Below are 15957 nucleotides of genomic sequence, written 5' to 3'. Positions count from 1 at the left end.
GCTTTTACTTCTTCAATCAGTCTTTCAAAAATTGTTTTCAAACAATTTTTCTAACATTTTATTTATGCTTTGAGGAGTTTATTTTTTAAGTAATGTCTATAGTCAATGTGGGGCCCAAACTCACAACCCCACCGTCAGGGGTCACATGCTCCATGCCAAGCAGACACCCCTTAAAACAATTTTTAAAAATGATTTTCAAGAGGCGCCTGGGTGGCTCAGTGGGTTAAGCTTCTGCCTTCAGCTCAGGTCATGGTCTCAGGGGCCAGGGATCGAGTCCCCCATCAGGCTCTCTGCTCAGCGGGAGCCTGCTTCCTCCTCTCTCTCTGCTTGCCTCCCTGCCCACTTGTGATTTCTCTCTCTCTCTGTCAAAAAAATAAAGTCTTTAAAAAAATGATTTTCAAAGGGTGCCTGGGTGGTTCAGTCAGTTAAACATCTTCCTACAGCCCAGGTCATGGTCTCGGGGTCCTGGGATCGAGCCCTGCATCGGGGTCCTTGTTTAGCAGGGAGTCTGCTTCTCCATTTGCACCCGCCCCATGTGTTCCCTTTCTCTTTCAAATAAATAAAATCTTTCTTGAAAGTTTTTCTATTTTAAAAATACTATCCAGGGGCTCCTGGGTGGCTCAGTGGGTTAAAGCCTCTGCCTTCGGCTCAGGTCATGATCCCAGGGTCCTGGGATTGAGCCCCACATCAGGTTCTCTGCTCAGCAGGGAGCCTGCCTCCCCCTCTCTCTCTGCCTGCCTCTCTGCCTACTTGTGATCTCTGTCTGTCAAATAAATAAATAAAATCTTTAAATAAATAAATAAATAAAAATACTATCAAAATTCAGTAAAAAAAAAAGTTTGTGGACTAAAATTTACATTTGCCAAATAAAAAATAGCACAACTTGCAACTCTCCTTTTTTCTTACTGTTTCACATTTTTTAAAAAGATTTTATTTATTTATTTGACACAGAGAGACAGAGATCAAAAGTAGGCAGAGAGGCAGGTGGGGCACGGGTTGGGGGGGAGAGCAAGCTCCCTGCTGAGCAGAGGATCCAGGGTGGGGCTCAATACGGGGCTCGATTCCAGGACCCTGAGGCCATGACCTGAGCCGAAGGCAGAGGCTTAACCCACTGAGCCACCCAGGCGCCCCTACTGTTTCACATTTTAAATAGAAGGACAAACTTCAAGTGGTACAGTGAGATGAAGAAACTGAAATGATTTAAGTTCCGTTTCTTCATTTTTACCATGTGCTATCACTGTGTGTTTCAAATCTATGGTTGAAATACAAGTGTTTGTAATGTTATAGTGGGGAAATATGAATCACCAATGATTTTGGAAGCATTTACCAACTCAATCTCCAAAGAAAGCAGCACAGGGCACACACAGAAAGGTGTGTGTCTTCAATAGGGAATTTTTAAAATTAACTTCCATGTAAACTATATTGTCTATTAAAAAACAAGGAACAAAAATTAAAATGAGAATAAGTAAGAATAAGTTTCATGTGAAACACCTTGGGAAATAAAAAATATATATAAATATATAAACAAAATTAGGGCACCTGGGTGGCTCAGTGGGTTAAAGCCTCTGCTTTCAGTTCAGGTCATGATCTCAGGGTCCTCGGGTCTAACCTTGCTTCCGGGCTCTGTGTTCAGCGGGGAACCTGCTTCCTCCTCTCTCTCTCTCTGCCTGCCCCTCTGCCTACTTGTGATCTCTGTCAAACAACAACAACAACAACAACAAAAACAACAAAACAAAAAACCCCACTACACTTAATGTATATACGAAATTAAAACTCCTAGTTTTCAAAGCAACTGTTTAGACCTCAAGCCCACAGAAGATTTTTTGAGGGGAGGAGTATTTCATCACTGACCTTGTTTAGAATTGCTGGCACATGGTGATCACACAAAAAAGCAGAAGAACTTTAATTGGTTTTATTATTGTTTTTAAATTTCTCATAGACAGTGCTCTCCTTTATTGCCCGCACCTGGGCAGACGGCGCCCCAGTGTACGTCCTTCTGCATACCGCCGTTGCACAGCTACGCTAGCTCAAGCTGGTTTCGTTAATTTCATCATCTTTTACAATGCATTCAGGTTTTACTAGGGAAATGCAGAGGATTCATTTTTTTATTAAACACACACACACTCCTCCTGTAATAAACATGACTGCCGATGACTTCTCTCTGTGTGTACTCCATTTTCCTAAATTGAAGAAATTCAACAGGAAAAGAATTAGAAAGGAACACAAGGGTTGAAAGGGCAAATTCCTGGAGGGTCAGACGGGCTATTGTCCAAGAGTCAGGAGTGCAGAGGAGAAAGGACGGAATGGGCAGCAGTGCTCTGCCCCAAGTGCGCGGCGTGGACGGTTCTGGAAGCAGGCGGACCTGCGACTGTATCCTTCCGGGACGCAGGCCCATTGTTACCAGATCGGGCCTTTTTTTTTCATGGGATGATAATCAGGATGGCTGTGTGAGATCTCCTGATTTTTAAATGATGGAAATTAATTCAAACTCTAGAAAACACTGTGCAGCGCAAACAAAACACGTCTCCAGCTGCAGTACGCCCCTAGGCTACCAATTTCCTAATGAAAAATGCAAATAGTGATTGAACCAGTTACAGAAGTCGAGAAAATAGGCTTTATTCTCTGATCCTTTTCCTTTCCCAAAATGGGACATTTTAGAAAAATACAGATGCACTTACATCATACCCATAATCAGCAGTTTAACGAGCAAAGTAGCGTCATTAGAGTAGATAGCTGGGAGGGACCTGAATTCCCAGAGCAGTCCTTTCTCTTGAATGAGGACCAAGGATGGTGTCACCCAGATGCCTGTTGACTAAGTGATATACAGCAGATTTATTTAACCACTGGCAAACCACATTTCTTTTTCCAGGGCAGTAAGTTAAAAGGTTATTTGCTTCCCTTGGTTACAAAAAGAGGAAATACTTCTTCCAAGAATTAGGGGAGCTGCGAGCAGTTCTGTGCCAGAAATTATTAACCGTAAAGATGATGGAGAGAACAGAGCCCTGCTAGGCCCCCTTGCCTCCCTGCAGCTGCGGGCACAGGAACCTTTGGAGAGGTGTTTGCTCTGCCCTCCAAAAGCTTTCAGGCCCCGAGCCTCTGAGATTTTTAGTTAAGAAAACCGGTCTAAATCCTTCTGATGAGCTCTCATTTGATGTGGCATTTGCCATATTAAAAGAGAAGGTTCATTCAAATTAGAGATAACAATAGAGGCCGGTCCCCACATTTCCGCAGGTAATTAGAGCTTTGTGTATTTTAATTAAAAAGATGTATAGCTAAATCCTCTAACAGACTTCCTGAGCATCCTCAAGGCTCCATTCCTTGCAGGGGCCATACAGAATTAAAAGCAAGAATTTGGAGACGGGCTTTGTCCTCAATGGCCTTTCAGAATGGTCTGCGTTAAGTGGCAGGCAAGCCGCCCTGTCCAGGCTGGTTAGCCTGCCCCTCGTGCGACCTCCCAGAGCCTGGTCTGCGCCCGGAGTCCGTTTCTGTGTCTAGGAAAAGCTTTGCATGGTTCCAGCCGCACTGTTCAACCCAATAAAGGCCCCAAAGTTTAATCTCTGACCCTGAAGAGACCGGCCTCGGAAGGGCCTTACACAAAGCGAGCTTCTTCTCCCTGTAGGACAAGAGGGGGGGGAAAAATGAAAAGAAGTGAAGTTTCCCCATTGTTCACACACCAGCTTCTTGAATAAGAAAATGTCTGCTCGTACGTTATCTCTTTTCCAGCATCGCGGGCGGCATTCTTCTTTTTCTTCTTCCTTTTAACTAAACAAGTGACAATAAAAAGCTTAGAAAGGATGATCATTAACAAAAATCCATGTGACCGGACTGTATTTTCCCAAATATCTATTTCTAAAAGTTCTATCATCAGGATTATTCAAGTGTTTGGGGGAAAATACGCTATTTTAAAAAGAAACGAGAAAGAGGAATAATGATCTTAATCATATAAAAAGAGGGGAGGCCAAGCTGCTGACCCCATTTTTTTTTTCTGGTGGGGTTGGGATGGGAAGAGGGGATGACTGTCTTAAAATTGTTGGATCCATTCTAACTATTTAGAGCTTCACTAGATTAATACAAAGCTTTTCTTTTCTTTTTTAAAAATCATAAGAGACTATGGACTCTGAAAAACAACCTGAGGGTTTTGAAGGGTCAGGGGTGGGAGGTTGGGGGAACAGGTGGTGGGTAATGGGGAGGGCACGTTTTGCATGGAGCACTGGGTGTTGTGCAAAAAGAATGAATACTGTTACGCTGAAAAAATAAATAAAATGGGAAAAAAAATTTTTTCGAAAGATTTTATTTATTTATTTGAGAGTGGGTGAGAGAGTGCACGAGCTGTGAGTGGGGAGGAGCACTGGGAGAGGGAGAAGCAGACTGTCTTCCACATAGGGAGCCCAACTCAGGGCTCAAAGGATCATGACCTGAGCCACCCAGGAGCCCCAAATCTTTTCCTTTAAAATGTAGTCTCTTCCAAAGAACAACTCTCTAACAGTGAAATTCCAAGCATCCGTGAAGAAAAGCTCCTTTTATTTTATTTTTTAAGATTTTATTTATTTGAGAGAGAGAGAGAGCGCGCGCGCGTACATGAGTGGGAAGGAGGGGCCAGGGGAGAAGCAGACTCCCCTCTAAGCAGGGAGCCAGACACCCCACCCAGGCACCCGAAAAGCTACTTTTAGAGAGAGACATACTGTTACCCAAAACAATAGGACAGAAGCACTGTATACCTTCTCCTCTGGGCTCAGTTTGCCCTACAAATCTGTTTACACACAGGACCCCTTGAAATCCTGACCCCATCGGGCCTCAGAGAATTTGCAATGATTTAGAGAGTGGTGGAACTATCCTGAAATCCCAGAATCTGGCAGAAGCTATTCCTGCCCCTTCCTCCCATTCACTCAATTCTGAAAACATCTCTTCTCATAGAGAGACATATAGTCTAATGCTTATGTCTCTCTCTCTCTCTTTCTTCTTCTTTTTTTTAATTCAGTAGGCTCCAGGCCCAACGTGGGCTTGAACTCACGACCCTGACATCAAGAGTCACGTGCTCTATTGACAGAACCAGCCAACTGCCCCCGGGTCAAGTCTCTGTTTGGAGTCAGAATCCCAGGACTGAACAACCATGCAACTTACAGGAAAGGTTCTCTTGACCCGTCTCCAGTGAACTAACTCACCCGCTTAAACAACACAGCCAGTGTCTTGGCTGATGTCCACTGCGCTATTGTACGCCCGGGATGGCAAGTAAGTTATCTCTACTACCTCTGAGCTTTGCAGCTGCAACAACTTCTGAATGACGGGTCAACTATAAGGCATACCTTACAGGGTTCAAGGGGACGTCTTCAAATGCACAGCAAGCTATAGGGTTCATTAGCTGAGAGATTTTTAATCTATTGTTCCTGAGTTTGGGGGACCATGTCAAAGATAAGTAAGGATACGTTTCAATTCTGTTGTTTTGGGTGCTAACCAAAACATTAACGTAAAAATGCTTACACTGGGGCACCTGGCTGGCTCAGTCAGTGGAGTGTGCAACTCCTGATCTCGGTTGTGAGCTGGAGCCCCAGGTTGGGTAGAGATTACTTTTAAATAAAATCTTTTTTTTTAAGATTTTTTTTTCATTTTATTTATTTTTTTCAGCGTAACAGTATTCATTGTTTTTGCACAACACCCAGTGCTCCATGCATTTTTTTAAGATTTTATTTATTGATTTGAGTGAGGCAGAGAGCATGGGAGAGAGGCAGCGAGTGAGCACAAGAAGGGGGAGCAGCAGTGGGAGAGGGAGAAGCGGGCTCCCCACCCAGCAGGGAGCCCCAGGTGAGGCTCATGACCCGAGCGTGGCAGATGCCTACCTGACTGAGCCACTCAGGCGCCCCCAAAATAAAATCTCTTTTAAAAAAATGCTCACACTTCCCTCGGTTTCAGTGCTTAAACTATACTCGGTACATAGTAAATGCTTGCCATCCTTCCTCTCGTTTTCTTTCTCTCTCCCTTCCTACTCAATGCTTCCCGCTCTACCACCAAAAACGAAGTTAGAACTATGTAAGTAACCCAAACTTCCTGAAATTCTCCCCAAAATGTCTTTTGTGGATGAAATCGTGCTTTGGTGTGATTACAGACGATTACATATGATTATTAACGAATCCTAATACAGCTGGTACAAAGGAGACAGGAGTCTCCTGCAGAGCGTTCTACTACCTCTTTCAAGGACCATCTCTGTGCTCAGGTAATACTGAGAAGAAATATGAAAAGACTGTTAATTGTGGTTTATTTTCTGTGGAATCAAGGAGGCAAATGCAGAAGAGTGTACGTCCTTACGGGGCTGAGGGATATTGTGTTTTGAAAAGGTGTGGGCACGCGACCCCCCAGGCTTACTCTTCTATGCTCCCTCCCAGCCCGCTCCGCCCCCACGCGACAATGACTGCTTTAGATTTTCTAGACTTGGTTATGTAGGGGAGGAAAAATAATTTTCCCTCTGCCTTTCACAGTTCTTGGCTAAGACCCCCTCCTGTTAAACAACAACAACAAAAGATTAACAGGAGGAGGAAAAAAACCCTATTTTAATTACATACATAAGGCAGCCCCCGTGGAATAGGAGACTGAAAAGCCCAGAAGGTGGAGGCTTAGGTACCATCCAGACCTAAGGAACAGGCTAGGGGTCTGGGGCTGGAAGCAGGAGAAGGTCATTTACCGGAAACCAATTCTCAGGAAGGCGAGAAGAGGAAATGTTTGGTAAACAAAGGTTGCCTTGCCGAGCAGATCAGTCTCTCAGGTGAAAAAGTCATCTCTGGTAATGGCTCTCTTTCTGGTAACAGGCCCCCTTTCTAATGTTAATTTCCCTTATAAATATAGATTTCCCTCACAAAAGGGCAACTTGCATTCTGTTTTCGGAGCTTGTTCCCGTGTCCGCCGTTTCTTAAAAATAATCAGCTCAAAACAATCGTTATGCCGAAGAGGTGTATCTTGGGCTGGCGTATTCGGCTACCCTCCAGTCAAATACGAAATTGTGTGTTTCTCTGCCAGCTCACCTAACGATGTTCAATTAGCCGGCCTAACCATGTTTTATGACCTAATAATGTTCAATTTCCAATATCACATGATAGAGCTGATGTGAGAGCGTAAAAAAAATCAAGTTAGCTCTGCAGCGAGAAGCTAACCACATCAAGGCTTGCTTACCTTCAGCCTCCATGTTTCTCATCCTGTGAATTTCTGAATTCTGAGCCCTGCTTCAGATACACAGATATGCTCACATCTGCCAGAACCCCAGGAGGAGATGAGGGATTAAAAAAAAAAAAAAAAAAAATCAGTCCTTAAATTGCCTCGGAGAGGCAGATTGAGAGAACTCTCAATCTACCTAGGCAAAGAAATGAAAACCAAAAGACATAATTAACGTGTGATTACAATTCTTCAGTCTCAGAAACACCCCGAAACCCAGTGAGTGAAATCTCTCTCCTAATGAGCCCAACAGAATTTGCTGTGCAATTGAAGAGCTCTCCTTTGACATTCTAAGGTTCTTTTCATTCCCTCGTTGGAAAGACATTTAACTTGACTTTTCATAAGCAAAAAGCCTACCAAACAAAGGAAGGATCGGTGCCCCCCCCCCCATCACTTTTCAGCCTGCGGCACTGCAGCCAATAGCAATGATTTCCATTCAAAAAACAAACCTCAGTTATACACACAAACACGCTGAGCAAAAGAATTAATTTGTGCAGTATGTTCATTGCTTACTTTTCCCCTGGAATACATGATGAATTTTTAGGGAGGATGGTGGAGGAGGGGAAGAACCACATTCAAATGAAACCCAACATCCCTTTCCTTCTACAGTGTCATTTCAAAAGCCAGATAAAAGCCAAATGAGGAGGCTGGGAAAGAGTGTCCAACGTAGCGGTTCTGAAAACCACCCTCCATTTCATTCTGGAGCCGGGAGGTCACACCCAGGCATCAGAATAGCTTCTCTCCTCAAAGTAAATTAACTGGTAAGTGCTTTCTTGTTTGTTTTCCTCCAACGGACACATTTGCAGCTGACCTGATGAGGATTTTCTGCAGATGATTTATTTACAAAACAGTATTTTGACAAACTACCAGCTGGCAAAGGAGGAAAAGGACTCCTGATAGTTTAGGAAAGCTTCTGTGTGCAGATTCCTATTTTTGGTCCTGTCAGAGTGTTTAGGGAAGGTCACAACCAGGCTTGCTACAGCTGCCGATTAAAACCTCTAACGGGGAAAGAGAGAACATGAGGATGTTGCTGGGGGGACGGTCGGGGGGTAGGGGGAGGGCACAAAGAACTTTCAGTAATTCCCTCGGCTTTTACCTAGGAAATTACAGCTCATAAATGTGGATTTTAAGTAGTTGTGACTCAGAAATAATCAAACATCATTTGTGGAAAGGCCACTTAGAGAAAACTAGTAGGAGGAAATGGTGCTCTCAAATGAAAATTGATTTTGCCCTCCTTAGATGACAAGGTAGGGGAAAAGTTCTAAATGGAGCTGTAATGTGGTTTGGTTGGTTTTTTCCCCTCTTTTAAAGATGAATGGCTTGTGGTTCGTCAAAGCAAACATTTCTTTGTTGTTGTTGCATTTTTGGAATCTCATAATCAATTGCCTGTGAGAATAATTGGTACCTGGGCTCCCCTAATGAAGGACAAATGGCTAAATGCAGGGAAATCGCCCGGAGAAAAGGTTCCTTGAACTTGATTGTTCTTTTGGGAGGCAGATATCTGTGAGCACCAATTGCTTTCTGTCTAATAGCTGATCCTTACCTCCGAGTGAAAGCTAATGAAAACCAAATGAAAAGTTGATAACTTTCACCAGCAATTATTCTTTCACATTGGCCGTTTTCACATAAACTCTTTTTAGTCCAAGCTTCTGCAGACTTGTTGCTCAATGCATCCACCACTATTTTTTTGTTCGTTTGTAGGGGGAAGGAAAAAAACAAAGATACCAAGGGATCTTTCTCTGGGTGTCTATCTAGTTAAAGTAATTCCTGTTACTGAGTAAATTCTCATCATGTTTGCACATCTTTCGGACACTAAATGCTAAATGCCTTCTATGTTTTTTTTCATGGCCTTTATTTATGGTTTTACGTGAGACTTTAGGCGTTTAATTTATAACATATTTTCTGTTACTTTACTGCTAATTGTCATCTGTCAGAGATGGATATTTAAGTCAACGTTCCCTTTTCGAAGGCCGTAGCCATCGAAGATAACCCATGACAGTAATTTTAAAAGGAGAAAAGCTTTATGCTTAAAATTTTATTTCTAAATTATTTATAATTTGGAAAAAATTTGAAGCAAATAGCCAATGGTAAGAGGCTAGTTAAGGAACCTCTTTATAGCATCTCATTGAAATATTTTGCAGGCATCAGAAAATCATAATTTGTAGGATTATGTTGTATCATGAATGGGTGCTTATAATATTAACAATGATTATAATTAGTAAAAAGTAAATGCAGTTGAGAAAACTGAAGAAAATATGAAAGTTGAAACAGTTGTGTTAAGCCAAAAGTGACTTTATGATGTTCGGATGGTGAGCTGATGGTATGTTAGGGAGAGAAAACTTTCCCTCTATCCTCTTAGGTTCAGTTCTGAAGCTCTGCGAATTAAACTTATTAGAGAAAAATTAGTAAAAAAAAAAAAAAGACAAAATTTAATCACATATTTGTCTTAACATTCATAGGGGAGTTCAGAGAAAAATGTGACTCAAAGAGATGGTTAGAATTTGGGGTTTATATACCATCTTAATAAAGGAAGGGAAGAAAGGACACTTAAGGGAAAACAAATGACTTTTTAGAACGATAAATGGGCCCTTAAAAGAATAGATGTGACTATTGTCTCTTTAGGTGTGGTGTGAAGACCTCTCACCTCTGGTTAGGAGTTAGTCTTCCCTGATTGTTTTCCAGGAAGGGCTTTATGACAATTGAAAGTTATTTGGGACCTCAAATGCCTTCTTCTCAAAATAATTTTTATGCCACAGTGGTGTGTACTGGACCCTTTATGTGATACATCTCTTCTTTTTTTTCCTAAACTTTCTCTAATAGTCTATTAATTTTATCATTTAAAAACTCTATCATATTGAAATTCCCATTTTGGGGCGCCTGGGTGGCTCAGTGGGTTAAAGCCTCTGCCTTCGGCTCAGGTCATGATCCCAGGGTCCTGGGATCGAGCCCCGCATCGGGCTCTCTGCTCAGCAGGGAGCCTGCTTCCTCTCTCTCAGCCTGCTTCTCTGCCTACTTGTGATCTCCGTCTGTCAAATAAATAAATAAAATCTTTTAAAAAAAAAAGGTAATAAAAAAAGAGAAAATTCCCATTTTTTTCTTCAGTCCTCAAGTTTCATAAAAACCACAAAAGTTAAATCCTTTGATCTCATGGGGGCTCTTCAGATCTAATTCACCTGGTTTCTTTGATGACATTAACTTTAGTAAATGTTTCTGCCTCATAAAACTTCTAATGAGAGTAGTGAAAGCCAAGAGTACAATAAAAACTGATAGTATTAAACTTAATAGCTAGAAAAAAAAATAACTAGTTAAATGAAGATTACTAACAGCATTCTCTTAAATCGGACAATGTTCAAATCTATGATTGCATAATTTCTTTACAATTACTATTTTGATTTTGCCTGTCACTGCAGGATTGTAATACCAGCTCTGCTTTTAGCTTTTTTTCATTGCCTGAGGCAGAAAAAACTCTCTGGACCTCAGTTTCCCTTTCTCCAAAATAAATCTGATGGGCTAGGTTTTCTTTCTGCACCACAATCCACCTCCTCCCCCCTCCCTTTTTTTTTTTTTTTTAAATAAGTTCCATGCCCAATGCGAGACTTGAACTCCTGTGACTGTGAGATTGAGACCTGAGCTGAGATCAAGAGTCTGATGCTTAACCAACTGAGCCACCCAGGAACCCCACGTCCTGTTCTTCTTGAATCTCTGGTTAAGTCATTTCTCAGTGTGACATATATAATTGGTACCTAGCACAAATAGTAAGTACCTAAAAAATGTAGTTGAGACAACTCATTCATTCAGAATGTTTTTTCATATTCTCCAATTATTATAGTATGTTTTGATTATTCCATTGATACTCAAATAAGATGGAAAACGCTCTTCATTGTTAAAGAAGATAGTGTCAGTTGGAACAAAGTATACATGATTTAGACACAAACGTTTTATTAGAAATTATGCAGTTATCCCCAGACAAACTCATATATTGGTCAGATGATTAATTAGAGGGTGGAGGCAGATATTAAATAGGGTTTGGCTTTGACCGTGGAAGAGTTTCTCTCCACTCAGGGAACTGACTCTGGGGAGAGCCAACCTTCTGATCTTGGCCTCACTGGCCCTTGTTCATTGTTAAAACAACAATCAGCTAGCCCATGCGAACCTGAGTGTAGGCAATGTTGCATACACAGCTCTCGGCAGGACCACGCAAATAAAGACTTGGTTTGTGATCAAGGAATTCACCAAATCAAATAAATAAAATGTGTTAGGACTTTCCGAATGGTCTAAATATTCTTTTGTTGTGTCTTGCTCCATGTCACCTCCATGTGGAAGATGGAAGATGGGGGGGGGGGTGGGGGGCGGGCGCCTAGCTGACTCAGCTGGTAGAACATGCAACTCTTTTTTTTAATCTTTAAAAAATATTTTATCGGGGCGCCTGGGTGGCTCAGTGGGTTAAAGCCTCTGCCTTTGGCTCAGGTCATGATCCCAGGGTCCTGGGATCGAGCCCCACTTCCGTCTCTCTGCTCAGCAGGGAGCCTGCTTCCCTTCCTCTCTCTCTGGCTGCCTCTCTGCCTACCTGTGGTCTCTGTCTGTCAAGTAAATAAATAAAATCTTTAAAAAATATATTTTATTTATTTATTTGAAACAGAGAGTGCACACGTAAGGGGAGATGGGGCAGAAGGGTGGGAGGGACAAGCAGACTCCTCGCTGAGGACTGAGTATGTGGCAGGGCTTCATCTCATGACCCCAAGATCTTGATTTCAGGGTTGTAAGTTTGAGTCCCACGTTGGGTGTAAAGATCACTTTAAAAAAAATTAAAATCTTAAAAAAAGAAGATGGAGGCTGGAGATTTTGGTTATTTTTTGGAAGTCTACTATTTTTCATTTTGTGGGGGGAGAGAGGGGTATTTGTTTATCATTAACTAAGAAAAGTTCCCTGTACATGTCTTATTCAGTCAAACAGATCCCGACAGAACCCTCAGGTCTGGTGGTAGAAGACATAAGAATTTTAAAGGAAGATTCCCTGCCCTTGGTAAGCTTAAAGTTGTGCAGCCTGGGGGACAGAATGAAATTATTAAACTAAAAAACTTTATTCATTTATTTTTTTAGGATTCTCTATGCTTACTGGGGCTCAAACTCAGGACCCTGAGATCAGAAGTCTCTTGCTCTGTTGACTGAGCCAGCCCTAAACTAAAAAGGTTTATTAAAAGTGGGGCGCCCAGGGGCGCCTGGGTGGCTCAGTGGATTAAGCCGCTGCCTTCGGCTCAGGTCATGATCTCAGGGTCCTGGGATCGAGCCCCACATCAGGCTCTCTGCTCCGTGGGGAGCCTGCTTCCTCCTCTCTCTCTGCCTGCCTCTCTGCCTACTTGTGATCTCTCTCTGTCAAATAAATAAATAAAATCTTTAAAAAAAAAAAAAAAGTGGGGCGCCTTGCTGGCTCAGTTGCTAAGCCCCTGCCTTGGGCTCAGGTCATGATCTCAGGTCCCTGGGCTCGAGCCCCACATGGGACTCCTGGTTCAATGGGAGTCTGCTTCTCCCTCTCCCTCTGCCCCTCCCTGCTGCTTGTGATTTCACGCTCGCTCGCTCTCTCATATACAATCTTAAAAAAAAAAAAAAAAAAAAAGGTTTAGAGGTATGGAGTGCCTCCAGAAGGTGGAGTTCATGAAAGGGAGGGAGGGACATGAACAGGAACATGCAAGTTAACAGTTCACGGAGGAGGTGAGACAGTGAGAGAGTTGGGTATCGTGTCCCATCATGAGTCGAAGTGAGATGACAAGATTTGGCCTTGACGGAGGAACTGATGGGTATACCTGCCAGAAGTCCTCCTCAGCCTGAGGAGCTTGCAGAAAAACTTTCTAGGAGGTTGAGCACAAACCTTTGACCCTCGAGAGAAGGCGTATGAGAGCAGCAGCAAGTGAAAGACAAAGAGCTGTTTCCACTAAAACGTCAGGACATAGCAGCCCTATTTGGGATCCCCTCTATGAAAAAAATATCCATGAAAGAGAATTCTCCGTCCCACTATCCTCACTTCATGGCAAAGCTCCACCAAGCTTTGGCAGGGCAAGCGGCCCTGGGCTCTGGCCCCACATCCGAGGGAGTTGCGGCACTCTGGAAGTGCAAACTTGGACATCAACACATGCAATTAACCTCCAGGAGACCCCGGAAATACTCTTTGGTGAACTCTCCTCATGTGTGATGTTTTAATGGGCAAACACAGTGGGTTCCACATCAGTCAATGGAGACACCCCGGTGAATCCTGAATTAAAGCTTGATACCATCTCGTTTGTGTCCACTGTCCACTCGGAAAGTTTCCAGGTTACAGTAGGAATATATTTAGGTAACACTTGATGTTTTTTCACTATCTTCAGCAACACTGCTGACTACTGTCCTTGGGAATCCGCATCTAACTCAATTCTGCATTGAAGGTTCTCACTTAAGTCCTAGAAACCTGTATTACCAGTGTGGCCAAGCTGTGTGAAGTATTTCAGAATTCAACCATTCCGGTAAGATAGCTGGGCTCAAAGTCAGGCTATCCCAACTGGGACCAGGAAATTCCCAAGCGGAATTTTTGAGTGTACTTTTTTTTTTTTTTTTACTTTTTATTTATTTTAAGATTTTATTTTTTTTAAATCCTCTCTACAGCCAATGTGGGCTCAAACTCACACCCCTAAGATCAAGAGTCGCTGGCTCTACCAACTGAGCCAGCCAGGAGCCCCTTGAGTGTACTTTTTCAAACTGAAGGGGGAAGTAGCGTAGGGAAAGGATTCAGGCCCATCAGTGTTTAGGCAGCCATTTTAGAACACCAAACACAGGAGGCCTTGTTGGTATTACTGTCGAAAGGCACACTCATGATTACAAAGTTCCAAGTGAGGTGAAACCAAGAAAGTAATTCACTTCATAAAGTTTCACACATAAAGAATTCAGTGAGGAGAGGTCATAGTGTTCCCTCAGGAACCATGAGGAAGCAAACAGATTTCTCTTGTGCTTAAAATGGCTCCCAGGGTTACTCTCTGAAGCTCTAATTTTGCATTTCCTTTTATACCCCAAAAAAAAAAAAAAAGTTACCAAAGAACTGTCTGTGGTCAACCAGTCAGTCATCTAGTATAATAACTGAATCAGTTGGGTTTAGCTCTGCTGTTTCCAATGTTTTACATAATTGCATGCAGAAGACCTCGTTATTCAACAAAAAGCGATCATTACAAACACATGTAATGTAATCATTACAAAAGTGTTTAAGGAACACTAGGGGGTGTATCAGGGCTGGGGATAAAGGCCGAGTTGCTACTAAAAGAGGAAAGACTTCATGGAGAAGGATTTTTGAAAGGAAGTATGCAACCTGGCAGCTTAGAAAAAAATGTCAAGTCAAGTCTAATAAATATGTTTGGGGCTGAATTTTCGTTAGGACCACATTGTCTTCAAGGGCGTGCAAAATAATTTGTATATAAAGTTTTAACACTGGAGTTAGAACAAGGTGATTACAGAGATGTCATCCTTAATTTTTCATAAAACTTTCTTTTTGGAGGTTTATAAGGATAAACTTTATTTGAGTAGGAAAAAATAAGGTAATGGAGTATTCTGCTTCATTATATAGAGTTGACATAGTTTTTTTTATTAGATTATACCTTATAAAATCCTATTATTTTACTTGACCATTTTTGGCCTAACAAAATGGCAGTTTCTTATGCTTTAACAGAAAGTATTGTTTTTTTAATTTTTTTTCAGAAAATATTGTTTACTAATTTAATAAAAACAGTATAATATTTGTATACACATACAATTGTTTTATTATATAAATATTTGTTTGATTTGTGTATTTTATTTATATACATGATACAGTCAACTATATTTAACATGAAAACCATCGTAAACATGCTATAGTTATGGTGACTGGAAAAGCACTTTCTCCTTCATTCACTAAACTTTTATCAAGCATCTGTTATGTCTTTTGCACTCTGCTCTGTGCTTGACACATAGGATGAGTAAAGCACTGTCCTTGGCCTGAGGCTCTCCCAGTTTAGTAGGGGAGATAAACACATCCACAGATAATTACTACAGAGGTTGTGTACAAGGGTTAAGAAGGAAGTCTCTGAAGTTAGACCCAGAGGTCTTGTCTGAGATTCAACACTACTGCTAAATACCCAACCTCGCTTTGCTTCGTGGAAATAATAATAGTACTTCACAGTGTTGTTGTGAGAATTAAACGTGAAAATGCATGTAAAATGGCTTAGTATTGTGTTATACTAAACAAGTATGTGGGAAATGTTAGGTATTGCCTTAATGTGTTAAATGCTATTATGTAATTAGGTGTGCCTGGGATTTGCTTCCTTTTGCATGTGGTTATGTGAACTGGTTTTAATTATGAGTGATACACGATTAGACAATCATATGGTTAATAGTGAACTAGTTTGCTCTTGGTAAGATTTTAGAGGAAAATTTCATCAGTTTCCCCTGGAAGTAAGACCCGTTGTCCACCAAAAGCCCTTGTCCAGTTAACTGGCTGAACGGATTTAACACATCAGGAGTAAGGCTTGTTTTCCTAAGTACTCAACATTCTTTTACCATCTTTAATAAAAAAGAGGAACTGAACACAGGAACTAATGAATTTGATCATAATCAAGAACTTAAATTCTCACCTCAAACTCACCTTTGCCTTTGCAGATAAAAATTATGATTAGTTATTGTCGAGATGCCATGGTCATAAATGCCTTCTATTGAAAGACACTAAGTCATCTTCTGGCCAGTAATAAATATTATTGAGCTCTACTATTTG

General features: G+C 41.6%; 1 protein-coding gene across 1 annotated transcript in view; it reads left to right on the top strand.

Annotated features, from left to right (window-relative positions):
• The first annotated feature begins 7872 nt into the window (after positions 1–7872).
• Positions 7873–15957, top strand: part of CMKLR2 (chemerin chemokine-like receptor 2) — a 45738-nt gene continuing 37653 nt past the window's right edge. The window contains exons 1-2 of the mRNA XM_046019306.1: positions 7873–7958; positions 12143–12219. The gene's annotated coding sequence lies outside the window, so the exon portion shown is untranslated. The remainder of the gene's footprint in view (positions 7959–12142; positions 12220–15957) is intronic.

The sequence above is a fragment of the Meles meles genome, chromosome 9 (genome assembly GCF_922984935.1).
Source record: "Meles meles chromosome 9, mMelMel3.1 paternal haplotype, whole genome shotgun sequence".
NCBI lineage: Eukaryota > Metazoa > Chordata > Mammalia > Carnivora > Mustelidae > Meles > Meles meles.
The sequence above is the reverse complement of the archived record's forward strand: the minus strand, read 5'-3'. Positions and strand labels throughout refer to the sequence as shown.